We start from the raw sequence: 15,770 nt of genomic DNA on the forward strand, positions 1-15,770 counted from the left end.
GTGGTGGTTTTTAAGCACAAGTATATCATTAATTGCATTACATGTAGAAGAGCTAAATACTTCATTAAAAGACAAAAGGTTGTGCTGTTTACAAACATGATATTTAAAATGTGAGATGCTGGGCGCCTGGGTGGCTCAGTCATCTGCCTTCAGCTCAGGTCATGATCCCAGGGTCCTAGGATGGAGCCCAGCATTGGGCTCCCTGCTCCGTGGAAGCCTGCTTCTCCCTCTGCTTGTGTTCCTGCTACTTCCCCTGCTTGTGTTCCTGCTCTCGCTGTCTCTCTCTGTCAAATAAATAAATAAAATCTTAAAAAAAATAAAATAAAATGTGAGATGCAAAAAGAATAAAAGGATGAAAAAAATGCAAACACTTACCAAAGGGATGCTAAGATAGTGGTATAAACATTAGAGAAAACACACTTTAAGGTAAAAGGCATTATTAGAGATAAAATGTATGCTTCATAATAATAAGCATTTTAACTTACCATGAAGATATAAAATATTTATGTATAATTATACAGCATCAAAATATATGAAGCATAAATTGATGTAACTAAAGAACTAAAATTCAAAATCAGAAAATTTTAACACACCTCTCTCAGTAACAGAACAAACAGATTTAAAAATTGTGTGTGTATATGTGATCGGCAAGAGTGTAGAAGATGTGAACAAGATTAGCCAACTTGACAATAGATCACTACACTGGCAAGAAAATTCTAGAGCCAGGCTTCTACCAAACATGCAGTATGCCAATCTTACACAAGATCTTTCAGAGAAGACAAAAAGAGGAAACATCAACTTGTTTTCTGAAGCCAGAGTAATCTTGATACTCAGACCTTATAAGCAGATAATGAGAAAGGAAATTAAAAACCTACCTCACACATAGATAATATATCAATATTAATGCAAAAGATTATGCATGATGACCAAACTGGGTTTATTTCATGAATTAAACATTGAGTTAATATTAGAAATGCAATCAGTATAAATAACCAAATTAATTGAATAAAGGAGAATAATTAATTGTATCATAAGCTTAATAGATGCAGAAAAGGTGTTTGATAAAATTCAACATCTATTTGTGAATAAAACACTTTGTAAACTAGAAGTAGAAGGAACATCTTTCATACGATAAAACATTAGTAAAAAGCCTACGTTAAACATTATACTTAAAATATTGAAAGCCCCCCTTTAAGATAGGAAACAAAATAAGAATATCATATTTTTATTACATTGCATTGATGTTATTATGTTGAATACTTTTATTCAACATTGTATTGGAATTCTAGCCAGTAAAACAAATAAATAAAATGAATGAATGAATGAATAAATAAGTACTTGAAGAACTGAAACCGTTATTGTTCATAGTCAATATGCATGTGATTGTAGAAAATCTAAGAGGATTTACAGATACAGTATAAGAAATATAAGGTGAGTTTAGCAAGTTTGCTAGATTTACACTCAATATACAAAAATCAACTGCATTTCTATGTACTGGCAAAAAATCAGAAAAAATAAGTTTTTTAAATGTTATTATTTAAGGGGTGCCTCGGTGGTTCAGTCGTTTAAGCATCAGACTCTTGATTTCAGCTCAGGTCATGATCTTGGGGTCAGGAGATTGAGCCCGGCATTGGGTTGTAAGCTCAACAAGGAGTCTGCTTGAGGTTCTCTATCCTCTCTATCTTTTATCCTCCCCATTTGCCCTTCCACCCTCCTCCCCACCACTCTCACACTCGCTCACTCACTCTCTCTCTCTCTCTCAAATAAATAAATAAATAAAATCAAAATAAAATAAAATGTTACTATTTAAAACAGCATTAAAAAGAACCATGGATTAGATCTAACTAAAGATGTGCAAGCCCACCACACAGAAAACTATCACATTTTATTGGAGCCATTAAAGAAATCCTGCAGAAGGGTATATTATGCCCATAGACTGCAAGACTATAATGTTATAAACAAGTTATTTCTTCCTGAGTTCATCTATTGGATCAGTATAATTCCAATAAGAATCCTAACCAGCTTTGTTTTAGGGGAGACTTAAGTGGGGAGCAGCACAAGTGATAGGCTGACTCTACAATACTTACGGAAATACAGAAAGTTAAGAATAGCCAAAATACACATGAAGAACAGGTGGAAGGACTTGAGTCGATATTTTGACTTATGAGAAAGTTATTGTAATTAAGGCTACGAAGTATTGGTACAAAATAGACCTATGAAATAGAATAGAGATCCCAGACACCCACACACACACATGCACTTCGTTTACAAAAAAACATGCCACTGCAATATAGTGGAGGAAGAAGGGTCTTCTCGTTATATGGTACTGCACAAGGGAATTTCCACATAGAAAAGAAAATAAGTGATCCTTTCCTTACATTTTACACAAAAATCAACTCAGTGGGATATTACATCTAAATGTAAGAGCCATAATAATTCTTCCAGAAAATAATAAAGGAGAGTACTTTTATGAACTCATGGTAGGGACTGATTTCTTAAACATCACACACACACACACACACACACACAACCCTTATTGTAAAGGCAAAGGTTGGTAAGACTACATTAAAATTAAGAGCTTCTGTTCATTGAAATATACCATTAAGAGAGTGAAAAGTCAAGACAAACTGGGAAAATGTATTTGCAACACATATGATAAAAAACAGGTTTTATTTAGATACACAGAGAATCTCCCTACAAATCAATATGAAAATGCTATAACAACACAGTAGAAAAGTGGGCAAAAGACCTGAACAAAGAGGTATCCAAATGGCCAGTAAACTATCAGTACTTAATTTCATTAGTAATCATGTTAATTTTGATTAAAACCAAAATGAAATTTCTGCACACCTAACTGGATAGGGACACTTAAAAAGGCAGCTAATGTCAAGTCTTGGTGAGGATGTAGAGCAAAAGAAATTCTTTTCCATTGCTGGAGGGAATATAGACAGTTAAACCCACTTTGGAAACCAGGTTGACAGTATTTCCTAAAGTTGACTATAATTATATTCAATAATCTGTGATTCTCCTGATAGATACATACCCAACAGAAATGCTTGCCCATGTGTATGAAGAGATACGCACAAGTATGTCCACAGCAGCATTATTCACAGTAGCCAAAAAGTGGAAATAATTCACATGTCTATCAACAGTAGAATGAATAAGTAACCTGTCACATAGTCATACAATAAGATATTATACAGCAATAAAAATGAATGAGTTACAGCTACATGCAAGAACATTGATGGATCTCACAAATGTAGAGAGAAGCCAAATACAACACATGCATACTATGTGATTCCCATCATGTAAAATTCAAAAACAGGCAAAATTTTATATTTTAGGCATCCACACTTAAGTTGTAAGCCTGTAAGAAAATGTAAGGAACCTGATTACCACTAGTCAGAACACTGGTTACCTTCAATGGGTGCATAGGAATTAATGATTGGAAAACAGTACAAGCGAGCATCTGGGTTGCTAATAAAATTCTATATCTTGAGTTGGGTGGTGGTTACACATAGTGTTTTGTGTACTTTTCTGTATACATTATATTTCACAAAAAAGAAAAAGATTTTGAAGCTGTGGTTGGAAGAATAGGAGTTGGGAAGCGGTGAGCTATTCTATGACTTCAAAAATTGGTTCTGATGTTACAAAAATGTTTTTTCAGGACACTTTTGGTTGCAAGCAATAGAAACCAGACTCAAAATGGAATGAAATACTTAAGCTAGTACTACAGAACTTCTAGTAGAAACTCTAGTGATTGATCCAGGGACTCAATATCAGTCATCTGTCACCAGCCAAGACACATAATAAATAAATATTTATTGAATGAAAACCAGGGCTCTTTCTCCAACTCTAGATTCTGTTTCTCCTTGCATATTAACATGGTTTTTCTTCTATTGGCGAAAAATTCCTTCATGTGGTAATAAAATGCCATAAGCCATTCCTGACATTGTCCTTACAGTTTACAGTCACAAAGGAGGACTTCCTTCGGAAAGAATTCAGAATATGCCACCATAAAATATGCCAATCTGGCATATGGATGATTTTGAGAAGGGGGTTAGTTGAGAAAAAGGAAACACAGAAAAACTCTCTGCCCAGCCCCCCACCCCACCTCAACTAGGAAGGGCAGAACAATTCTTAATCACCGGAGATAATTCTAGACTATTACCTGCCCCGAGATAACACCAGAAGAATCTATATAACAAGCCCTACTAGCTAGCCTTTACCTTCTTAGTTTCCCCCATGTATTTACCTTCCCACAGTTTGCTACCCTTGGAGCCTAAAACCCTTTTCCTTCGTCTTGTCACTTCTCTATCACATATTTATTTTTCTTTCGTTAAGATGCAGTATAAGCCCAGTTTTTTTGCTTTTGCTTTTTAAAATATTTTATTTATTTATTTGACAGAGAGAGAGAAAGCACAAGCAGGGGGAGCAGCAGAGGAAGAGGGAGAAGCAGGCTCCCCGCTGAGCAGGGAGCCCCACTCGGGGCTCGATCCCAGGACCCTGGAACCAGGACCTGAGCCGAAGGCAGACGCTTAACCGACTGAGCCACCCAGGTGCCCCCATAAGCCTGGTTTCTAACCACTCCTTTGAGTTAGTCATCACTGAGTTCTCCCATGTGTATGTGCAATGCACACATTAATAAACTTCTGGGGTGTTTTTTCCTTATTAATCTGTCTCTTGTCAGTCTACTTTATAGGACCCCAGCTATTGAACCTAAGACGGTACACTTCCTATTGACTGACAGAAACTTCTCAGGGATGTTTCCACTCGGCTCTGGATTACTCTGAACTGGGTCATGTGCACACCATTAGGACTGACTCTGGGTGATGGGGTAGATTCAGCCTTCCAGGACCCAGAGGGATGGATGTTGGCAAGCTAACTCAATGACTGCATCATGAAATCCTTTTCGTATTAACCATTTTGGTCTATAGTGGTGCTTTTCAACTCGGGCTGCCTGCTAGCATCACCTGGTGAGCTTTTAAAAAAAATATTGATGCAGATACTCTAGACCAATTAAATCAGAATTTTTCGGATGTGTATGTGGTGGAGGGGAAGGCATTGATATACTTTTCTAAGCTCTCCAGATGATTTTAAGGTATTTCATGTTGTGAACCCTGGGATTATTGTGTAAATCATTGAGGTAAAATTCAAGACAAAATTAGAGAAAATATTTATAGATATTAATCTGTTGTCTCAGGTGAGTGCTACAGTTACTTAATATAAAAATTACTTTTATTTTTTTAATTCATAGGTCATGATAACCTGTGATTCCAATTAAAGATTTTTAAAAAGAGAAGAGTTCAGCCCTTCAAGTATTGGTTTGCACTCCTTAAGCCAGAGGTAAATATAACGCCTTTATAAGCTCTTGATCAACAAGATAATCAAAGTTAGGATAACTCTATTTGCACATGAAAAAGTAAAGTGGTTCACATCCTGCTTTAAACCAACAGAAATGAATTCATTAGCATCAACTAGAAAAGCTCTTGGTATATACTATTTCATCAGCAATATAGGTGATAGATTGTTCTCTGAAAGGAATTATTTGAAAAATACATAAAGTTTTCATACTATCCTGTTTTCTCATGGGTTATAATTGCATTTGAAATGCTATTTTTTTCCAAACGCCAAAGCTACTCTTCTGGAAATACAAAGGATCGGACTGTAATAATTCATCCAAGACTATTATATGATAATCTTGTAAACTCAATTCGAAAAAGGGCAGCAACCATTTCTGAGTTCTAATAGCATATTGATAGATAGGTTCTAATATTGTACTAACAGATACTACTATTGTGCTAATCCAACATGTCTATGCTTACCCTTTGTGAGTGGTAGTGACTGTTCTCTTTTTTTTTTTTTTTAAAGATTTTATTCATTTGAGACACAGACACAGAAAGAGAAAGCATGAGCAGGGGGAGAGGCAGAGGGAGAGGGAGAGGGAGAGGGAGAGGGAGAGGGAGAGGGAGAAGCAGGCTTCCTGCCAAGCAGGGAGCCCGATGCGGGGCTCGATCCCAGGACCATGGGATCATGACCTGAGCCGAAGGCAGACGCCCAATGACTGAGCCACCCAGGCGCCCCAACTGTTCTCTCTTTTAATGTTAGAATCACTATGCTTTTGTAAGCAGCATCATGGCTCAGTGAAAAGTAACTTTTAGGATCTGATATACCTGGAATTAAATTCTGTCCAGTTTTTATCAACAGTGCAGCCTTGGGCAGATTAACTTCTTAGCGTCTCATTTCCCTCTACTATAAAATAAGGATAGGACCCATCATAAGCATTAGGAATGACAATTACCATCCTTCTACCATTTTGCCTCAGAATTTTTAAAAACTTATACAAGTAAAAAATGAGTAAATGTATTCTTCTTATACAAAAAAATGAAACATTACAGATAGAGAATTTAGACTTTAAAGACCACTAATGTCAGTCTGGCGCATATTGAGAGACTGAATAAACAAACAGTCAAGGGCCAGACTATATATGTCAATAGAACTCTGATACACAACGTCTGCAACAAGCAGGCGCATAAGCCAAACCACAAGCTCTGCAGCAGCTGGTCCAGAAATCTCAGAGCTTGATCGATGACTGTCAGTTTCTACCACAGGAGCAACAGAGAAAGCCAAATATGCTCTCCAGACCAATCACATATGACCCCCGACCTGTAGTTAGCCTGTCTGTAGCTTCCCATGCCAACAATTTCCAATCACAGCATATCTGAAGCTTGCTTTTTTTTTTTCACTGTAACACATCTTTCCACCACTTTTCACAGACACCAGCCTGTCTTTGAGTCTCTGCCAAACACCAGTGATGGTGGCTCACTCCCTTGCTGCAACAAGCTGTCACTAGATAGCCTCTGATTGTTCTCCTTTGGTGGTCTTTCTTTACTTCCACAATATCCTTCCAGTCCTTTTACTATGTATTTACAGATGGACATTTCTATTTATCCTTAGGAAATATATTCCACTTTATGGATTTTTAAAAACAAAAATATTATCATTTGGTTCTGTAACTGGACTTAAAAAAAATCCTGGAAATCTATCCCTATTAGTTCATCCTTATTGTTTTCAGTGGAGGGTGGTAGTAATATTTATCCTGCCTTCTTGTAACACAGTTAGGTCTCTGGTGCTTAACAACTCTAGTGTTTTGTTGGTGGTTTGCTTTCCTGTGCCAGTCACAGGGGACTTTCTTTTACATCTTTGCACTGCCATCCCACTTCCCTTCCTCCTCCCCAGGCCATTCCTCCTTTAACCCTCATCTCGGAGCTGCAGTTGATTCTCCATGACCCTGGCTGGTTTCCTTCCCTCATGGCTGCTAGTAACAGCCATTCTGGGGCCATTTCTTCAGCATTGCAAGGTTAGGGCATGCCTAGGGGTTAAGAGACATTGGATTCTGGTGGGTCTAGGTCCTGTGTATTGTCTGCTCAACTTCCTCATTACCCATGTGTGACAAATGCAAATCTTAGTCATGATAGATTCTTTTACCTTGAGTCAATTTTCCAGTTGTATGTAAGGAATTTCTTCCAATGGTTAAACATAGGCAACCTTAGAAACCTTTGTGAAGGAAGTAAAATTAAATGCTTCATTTATCCTTGCTTTCACCAAATAATTTGGATAAGCCTTGTAGTGACCCAAATAATATCCTTCCCAGTGAATACCAAAACATTCAGAATTAAGACACAGATGGTAGGGTCTTGGAAGAATTGCTTTTAAGATTTGACAGTTCACATGGACTAGTAGAGCCTTTAGATCCAATATAAACAACTTCATGTATTTTACTAGTGTATATACCATGGGACAATATAGCTTTGTATTTGAATCTTGACTCCTTGGGTTCAATGAACTTGGGCAAGTTTCCTAATTGCTCTGAGTCTGTTTTCACATGTCTATGATGAAGATGAGATTTACTTGCATCTTATGGTTCCTTGGAGGAAAGACTTTTCCTCCACCCTCTTGTGTTCATTAACTGGGGACTTGTGAATTAAGCTGAAAAAAGACAGATTAGGAAGAGAAAAGTCAACTTTTATTCATCTATGTAGTGGGATCACAGAGAAAATGTGACTTTCCAAACAGCTGAAGGCAGGGGTTTAAATACCTAACTTATTAAGGGGAAAGGAGGAGGAGGAAGAGGCTCTTATGGAAAGAACAGATGGGTTTCTAGAGGAGCAAATGGGAGATAACAAAGTCTGTGCTAATATTTGTTTATGCAGGTGCAAGTGGTCTTTTCAGTCCTCTTTCCAGCCAGTAAAACTCCCCTGAGAGGGGACTTATGGCAGCCTCACTCCCAGAAGTTTCTGCCTTAAGCTAGATAAGAGTAGCTCCAAAAAGCCTCCTTCCTGTATCTGTGAAATCTCAAAAGTCTTTGGTGTAAAATAATCTTCATACCAGCTCTGTGGGTCTGAGTTGATCCCCACAGTGGGTGTGAGAATAATCAAGGTAAATTCAGTGCAGCTCTCAGCACAGCATTGCAAATAAAATTTGCAACTTATTATTGATATTTGAAAGTTAGACTTTATGACTTGCTGCTAGCAGCGCATGGGAAATTATGGTGATTTTTAGTACAAATGTTGACCCTGGGCATGGATCTCAGCTGGCTTGCTTAATTCCTGGATCAGCATTTCTTGCATTCAGTTGCTGATTCATCACTTTTTGCTCATATTCAATCTAACTTTTCCAAATCAATTTCGTACTGATAAACTTGCCTTAGAATTCATTGCAATTGTCCTAAATAATTTGGGTGGCTCAAGAAAACAAATATCTTTCATGATTCTGTTTTTCCTAACTTCTTCCTGGCTTCCCATGGATGTTCAGGGATGTCTCACTCAAGGTGTTTTTGTTTTGTTTTGTTTTTGTTTGTCTGTAGGGTTTTTTGTTTATTTGTTTCTTTTTGTTTTGTTTTGATACCCTCTTCATCTCATTTGGCTTCTTGTTCCTCAGAGGAGAAAAAGAAAAGTGATATCTTTGTTTTTATAATCCTCTCATCTCATCAGTTGTTTCTAAATGCTAAGCATTTATAGGTCACTATGGGTTAGTGGAAAAAGTGCATTTTACCAATAGATATCTTTTTGCCATTTGATAATGTCATGGACTTTTACACAAGTTCCGTGAAGCTGGAGTGAACAAATTCCTCATATATTTAAGATAGGTCAGAAGATATGCATATGAGGGTATATTGCTTGCAGGAGATAAGTAACTTCTCTTCAAATTGGCTTAAGCCATATAATTTGCCAGTGTTGCCTTCTGCTGCCTAAATTCCCCAGGTAAATACCAGGTTTACTTTGCTTGGGAAAGCATTACTCATAATAAAAATATCTTAGCTGTTCTGTATGCAAATGCAGTGGAGTATAAGCATGCATATTAACTCATTATGTTACATCGGTAATGGCTATTTTATTGGTCAATAACTGTTTTATTTATTATGATATTAAACAATTGGTATAAATACGTTAATAGACTTATTCACTAATTTCTAAAAATATAGGCTGTATCTTGCTTAGGAGAATGCTTTTATAAAACACTTGAGTTGGTCATTGATATGGAACATTATTCCTTTTCGTATTCAGCATTTCCAAGAGAAAATATTTAATGCCATCCCTGAAAGCTAGTAAGTTTACATTTGTTGGGCCACCAGGAGAACTCCTCACTGATTCTGCAGTCAACTAGAGTAAAATAAGGTCGATATCCATTTAGTTGAGCACATAGCCTGGCAAAATGCATAAGAAAGAACTAGTTTGGCAGCTATAGGAAATATGTTTATTAACAAATAATTTCAATATATTCAATTAAACAAACCACTACACTGTTTTAAAACCAGTTATTTTCATTCAATTAAGTCTCTTCATACTTGAGAATTAGAATGGGAACTATGAAATGTCAGAATGGACATCAGCTTTCAACTTGGGCTTTGTGGATGTGGAATGTGTGCCTGGCATCTGTTATAATATATGGGGTTCTAAAGACCTCTTTCTTGGGTTTTTCTCTATCCCCCAAGAAAGAAGTTGAACCCTAAAATGTCACTTAAAATATTGCCAACCCAAATCAGAACATCATTTACAATAAAAAGACAATACCTCAGGTCTACAACCATAGTTTCTTGGGCAATTCAGGATAGGAACCACTCATTTTTCCAAATTGTCAAGATAATGGAGGGGTTATGGAGTCAATTAGCCTGAATTATTCCAATGGTTAACTGTGCAATTCAAATAACTCGATAACTCTAACTCCATACTTCATCATTTTGAGGCTTATTTTAAAAAGTGGCATTTGTTCAGTTTTCAGATCTGTTATTTAAAACAGAGGTGCCTCTTATTGAAAACTACCACTAATTAGTGATTGAGGCAAAATACCATATATTTTCTTCTGCCTGATGGGATCTTAAAGATCTTGATGATTATTTTTAATTATACTATTGTCTATGTATCCCATAGCATCTTATTTTCTTCAGCTAACAGAAGAAAAGTCTGAAAATTAGTCCTCTTACCTAAACAACTGGCCCTCTCAGGATTCACGGGGACAAAGCTGAATGTTTACAAGATAGACAAATCAGGAAGGAGCCTGACTTCTATTTTATTTTATTTTATTTATTTGAGAGAGAGAGAGTGAGAGAGAGAGAGAGAGCACAAGTGCACTAGCAGGGGAGAGGGGCAGTGGGAGAGGGAGAAGCAGGCTCCCCGCTGAGCAGGGAGCCCGATGTGGGACTTGATCCCAGGACCCTGCGATCATGACCTGAGCCGAAGGCAGACACAGCCAATTGAGCCACCCAGGCGCCCCAGACTTCTAAAAGACTGATGATCCATCATTTTAGTATAGAGGGTTCCATATAAAAGCTGCTCAACATGGATTCTAGAAAAAGGAGCTACTTGTCTTTGAAGGACAGACCAGAAGTAGCACCTGGATGGCCTGTCTCTATATGATGGCCATCCCAACTGACCTGTCATTCTAGGGTAGAGGTGATGCCAAGCCCCAGTAAGGGAGCTGGGCACTACTAAGCAGGATTTTTACTTATTATGGGGTACTAGAGCAGAATGAGAACCAAGACTAAGGCAGAAGTTCAGCTAAACAAATTAGTGCCAGGGACACAGGACCAGGGTTGAATTGTCATCAGAGACACCAAGTAACCACACAGAATTCCTGATTCTCCTGCTCCCCCAAATCTGCTTCTCTGCCTCCCCCATTTCAATAACTGGTACCAACCCATTGCCCCTTAGACCTCCATGTCAGATTTATTACTTCTTTATTTCTCAACTCAAAAGTTCTGTTCCTTTCTTTCATGATAAAGCTTGATTACATATTAAAACTATATCCAAAATCAACATAAAATGTAGTTTCATTTCCTTAAGGGCAAAAAGACCTTAGTTATACAAATATGGGACCCACTTCCACACTTTTCAGGAGATTGGAAATATTTGTTTTATGTCCTGAAGGTGCAAAGATGGGGAAGTGGAAAGGTACTCTTCCCCATGAATTGACTAGCAAGTCTTTTTTTTTTTTTAAGATATTATTTTTAAGTTATCTCTATCCCAATGTGGGGCTTAAACTTACAAGCCCTAGATCAAGAGTCACCTGCACTACTAACTGAGCTAGTCAGGCAATGCTAGCATGTCCCTTTTAATACTAAGTTTTAAAGGGAAAATAATCTATATTAAAACAGCCCAATTGTTCACATCCAGCACACAGATAACTGCTAGGAATCATTTTTCTGAAGGAAAGTACCATGTAATTCCCAAACAAAGGAAAAATAATGGACTTTGTTCTCACTTCTTTTCCCCCCTTGTTTGTTTTTCAATTACTTGAGCCTTTAGGTAGAAATATTAAAATTATAATTTTACAGTTTAGTCACTTTTTATCATTTGTGAAAAATGAGTCATTGATATGATAAATAAATCTTCACCTTACTCTGGTTGAGTTGAGATGACAGAGTGTTAAGAATCGACACCCCAAAAAAAAAAAAAAATAGAATTTGACACCATCACCATATGTGCTCCAAATGATACCACGATCATCTTGTGGTGAACATAGAGAAACTTTATTTAAGGTTGGTGAATATCACTTTATGATCAGAAAGAGTTAATGTGACTGAACATTCTAGGTGTCTCTTTAACAGCAGGCCTTGCGAGGAATAGAGCTTATTAATATATTTTGTTTTGGTATGGATTCTGATGAGACTCAGGAACTGTCCCCCTGAACATTTTTATTAGTACATAGTATGTGTCAGTTCTTGGGGTAGGTACCATGAAGAATAAGACATAATCCCAGTACCTGGAAAATGTGGACTCTACGTGAGTAGAGACTCTTGAATTTTTTTAACCTTCGATTTGTTTCTGTGAAAGTGTTTTTGAGAGGACACCACCAAAAAAGCAATAGAGACATCCATCAGAGGTTAAGAATGTTTATCTTTGAATGATTGAGTGATTGCAGGTGCTTTTATGTTTCTGAATTTTTGTTTATTTGTTTTGCAAGAGTATATTTAGTATTTTATAAGCAGAAAAATAAACACCAGTTTTTAAAGTGATGACAAGATCTTTTAGTGCTTTTTCACAATAGTGTGCTCAAAGAATATTTGTTAAGTGAATGAGTACATTTTTCAAATTCTCAAACTTTTCTCATTTAAAAACATTAAGGATATTTATTTTGGGTCAAAAGAATCCCCCAAATTTCTGCTAGAGGAGGTATTCTGCTAACTTTATCTTCAACTTTTGAAAATCACTGACCAGAAAATAAAGAGCTTAAAAAATTCTTTGGATGTTATATCGTACCCAAAAGATAAAGAAGGTGAATTTGTTTTATCTCCTCTCATTTTTAGAACATTCTATAAACAAACACCATTGGTGTGTTGGACATAGACATAGTTTGAGTGTCATGATAACTTGAACTGAATACACAACTGGCCAACTTCTTCCAACCCATCTTGATGGAATAGAGGAGGGAATGTAAAAAATGTCTAAGTTGTAGGACATAAAGATAAATAAATGTGATGAAAACCAACTTTAAGTTACTTGAATGATTTGACCTTGATCCACGGTAAAAGATTTCAAAACATAGTCTGAAAGTTTAGGTTAGTTGGCTGGACTGTGAGGGCTAATGAGTCCAGTGTTCCAACTTTAGACAGTTCACTCGCTTTCTTTATTTCTTTAGCAAGGGACTGTGTAGCAAACTGGTCAAACTTCCTACATAGATGTGCTGCGGTCTTAAGGAAGCCAGATAATAGGAATACAGCAGCATCATCAGAAAACAATCCAAAATACAAGCTTTAAAAATAGTGGGTGGGGAGTGTTTTCACATCCTTATCGGGGGCGGAGACAGGGAGGGGTGATAGTAGCTGTGGGTAATATTCTCTACTGAATAGATTTATGCCACTGAGACACTTAGATTCCCATTGAAGAGGTAAGAGACATACATAGCAAATTAAGTAATACCATATATCATATTCCTTTTGTAAGTTACCCAGTTCTCTTTGTGCCATGTCTTATAGGTACAACTGGACAAAACTCATATAAGCTTGAAACAGTTACCTACCACTTCTTTCCCAGAGCTTCTCTAATGCTTTAGTGAAGTCCAACAGAACTGGACATGTGCAGTCAGAAAGTGAAGGGGAGTTTTTGCCAGTTGAGCCGTTTTTAATCAGTGAGGGACAAGAGCTTATAAGTAAATATTCCCTCCTTTCATCTCCCACGTGGATTTTCAGAGATGCATTTCACAAGGTCATTAGAATATCCTGGTAAAAACTGTTATCAGTAACCCATAATGGTGGCCAGTTCAATAAGTTATCTTTGAACTGACTGACCTTCCTTCTCTGTCCCACTCTCCCAGGCTCTCAATCATGATTCTTGCGATCACTGTCCACCATATGCAAGCCTATGTCTTAGCTCTTCTTTTGAGACACCCAGTGTCAGACATGAGACAGGGAGACGTCAATGTGGTAATAAGACCATAGCCCAAGAAAGATAATTGCAAAGAGAAATCAAGAGTTGGATATCAGAAACTCTATGAAAGAATTGACAGAACTTAGTAATAAAGCAATGAAGAATGAGAATAGTCAGCTTGGTGGGCAAGATGAAGGGTTCTATTCTAGATAAGGCCATAACTTAATGGCACTGACCAGCAGGCAATGGGAACTAAGTTTTAGGAATCAAGTGAGAGTTAAAATCTTGTGAGTGAATGAGTTCTCTCAAAGAAGACTTTATGAAGAGGTGACCAATGGGTGATAGATTGAATTTCTGATAATTACCAGATTTCAGGAGTCAACAAGAAAAGGAATTGGCAGCTACTTGGCACTTAGGAAATAGAAGACTTTAGTGTTATGCGTAATGGTGGGTGAGTGGAGAGAACGTACAGTTCAATTCCACCGTCAGGTTAGAGACCAGACTGAAGAGGCTTAAGATGGAAATAGATAAATACAGTAATATATAGTAAAAAGATGAGGACAGTCATATAGATGGATTAATGTACAGATAATGTAGGTGGAGATAGTTTACTCCTTAATGGTATTGACCAGCAGGCAGTGGGCACTAAATTTCCAGGACTTAAAGGATGGAAAAAAGGTAGTTGGACTACCTTTATATATTTATATATATATAAAATCCTGAGCTTATTTTATTTCTAAATAAGCACTGTTGAAATCATTTATTAATCACAGAAATTCTGAGATTTATCTTACTCTCACACTTTGATGCCTTTTTATTCTCAAGAGCACTCATTTAAAAAAAAAAGATGAATACTCGTGAGCACTTTCTCTATGATGTTGGTCTACAGAATGGCATTATTGAAAAGTACTTCTCTTCCAGAAAATATTGGAAGAATTCCACTTGAATAAATATGGCATAACTCAGTGCCTACTGTTACATACCCATATTTGTGTTAAGCTAATCCTAGTTTCCAAAAAAAGGTTTTTGTGCTGTTGAAAAGCATTTCTGAAATACTGCCAAGCCCATCTTGTGATTAAAGTTCTCTGGTAGAACACAGGTTAGAAGGGGTGAGATGCCAAGCAGGTATTTAGAGAGAGAGTTTTATTTTAATGCTTTATATTTGAATGAGTCATGGTTAAGATAATCTGTTTCTGCAAAAATGTTTTCAATATGCAATCTGATCATTTTCTACTTTTTCATTGAATATTTTCTTTTTGATCCTTCCCAACCATCTGCTTTAAATATAAATAACAGTTAATCATAGTGTGCTTAGTTTAGCATACATCATCCCTCCAGGATATGTTTGTTATCTGTTGAATTTACACTTTGGATCAAACATTTACTGAATGAGTGAGATTTGAGACAGTGGCTAATTGCCCACAGAGCATAACTGAGCCTTACAAACTGCATATTGTTTATCCAATTAGTCGCTATAAGCCTGTTATTTATCTATAGAGTTTAACTGCAACAGTCAAACTATAATTCATTTGCTGGAGGATTTGTTTTGTTGTTTCTTATTTTCATGATCCTTGTATTATCTGGTTTTAATTGATATAAAGCCACTGCTGACTTTTCATGGACTAAAGCTGTTCTCTCTCTTTTAATTTTGACAACTTTTATTTTCTTTCAAAGATTTTATTTATTTAATTAAGAGAGAGTGAGAGAGAACAGAAGCAGGGGGAGGGAGAGAAGGAGAGGGAGAAGCAGACTCCCTGCTGAACAGGGAGCCCCATGTGGAACTCGATCCCAGGACCCCGGGGTCCCAACCTAAGCCAAAGGCAGATTCTTAACCGACTGAGCCACCCAGGTGTCCACTTTTACAGCATTTACTTTTACTTACTCAATTTGTAGACTGACAAACAT

At 37.0% G+C, this 15,770-nt stretch overlaps 1 long non-coding RNA gene across 1 annotated transcript in view; it reads left to right on the forward strand.

The window, feature by feature from the left end:
* Positions 1 to 15,770, forward strand: part of LOC118546518 (uncharacterized) — a 69,708-nt gene that overhangs the window by 18,640 nt on the left and 35,298 nt on the right. The window contains exon 2 of the long non-coding RNA XR_013445850.1: positions 5,258 to 5,346. This is a non-coding gene — a long non-coding RNA (uncharacterized LOC118546518). The remainder of the gene's footprint in view (positions 1 to 5,257; positions 5,347 to 15,770) is intronic.

The sequence above is a fragment of the Halichoerus grypus genome, chromosome 2 (assembly GCF_964656455.1).
Source record: "Halichoerus grypus chromosome 2, mHalGry1.hap1.1, whole genome shotgun sequence".
Taxonomy (NCBI): Eukaryota; Metazoa; Chordata; class Mammalia; order Carnivora; family Phocidae; genus Halichoerus; species Halichoerus grypus.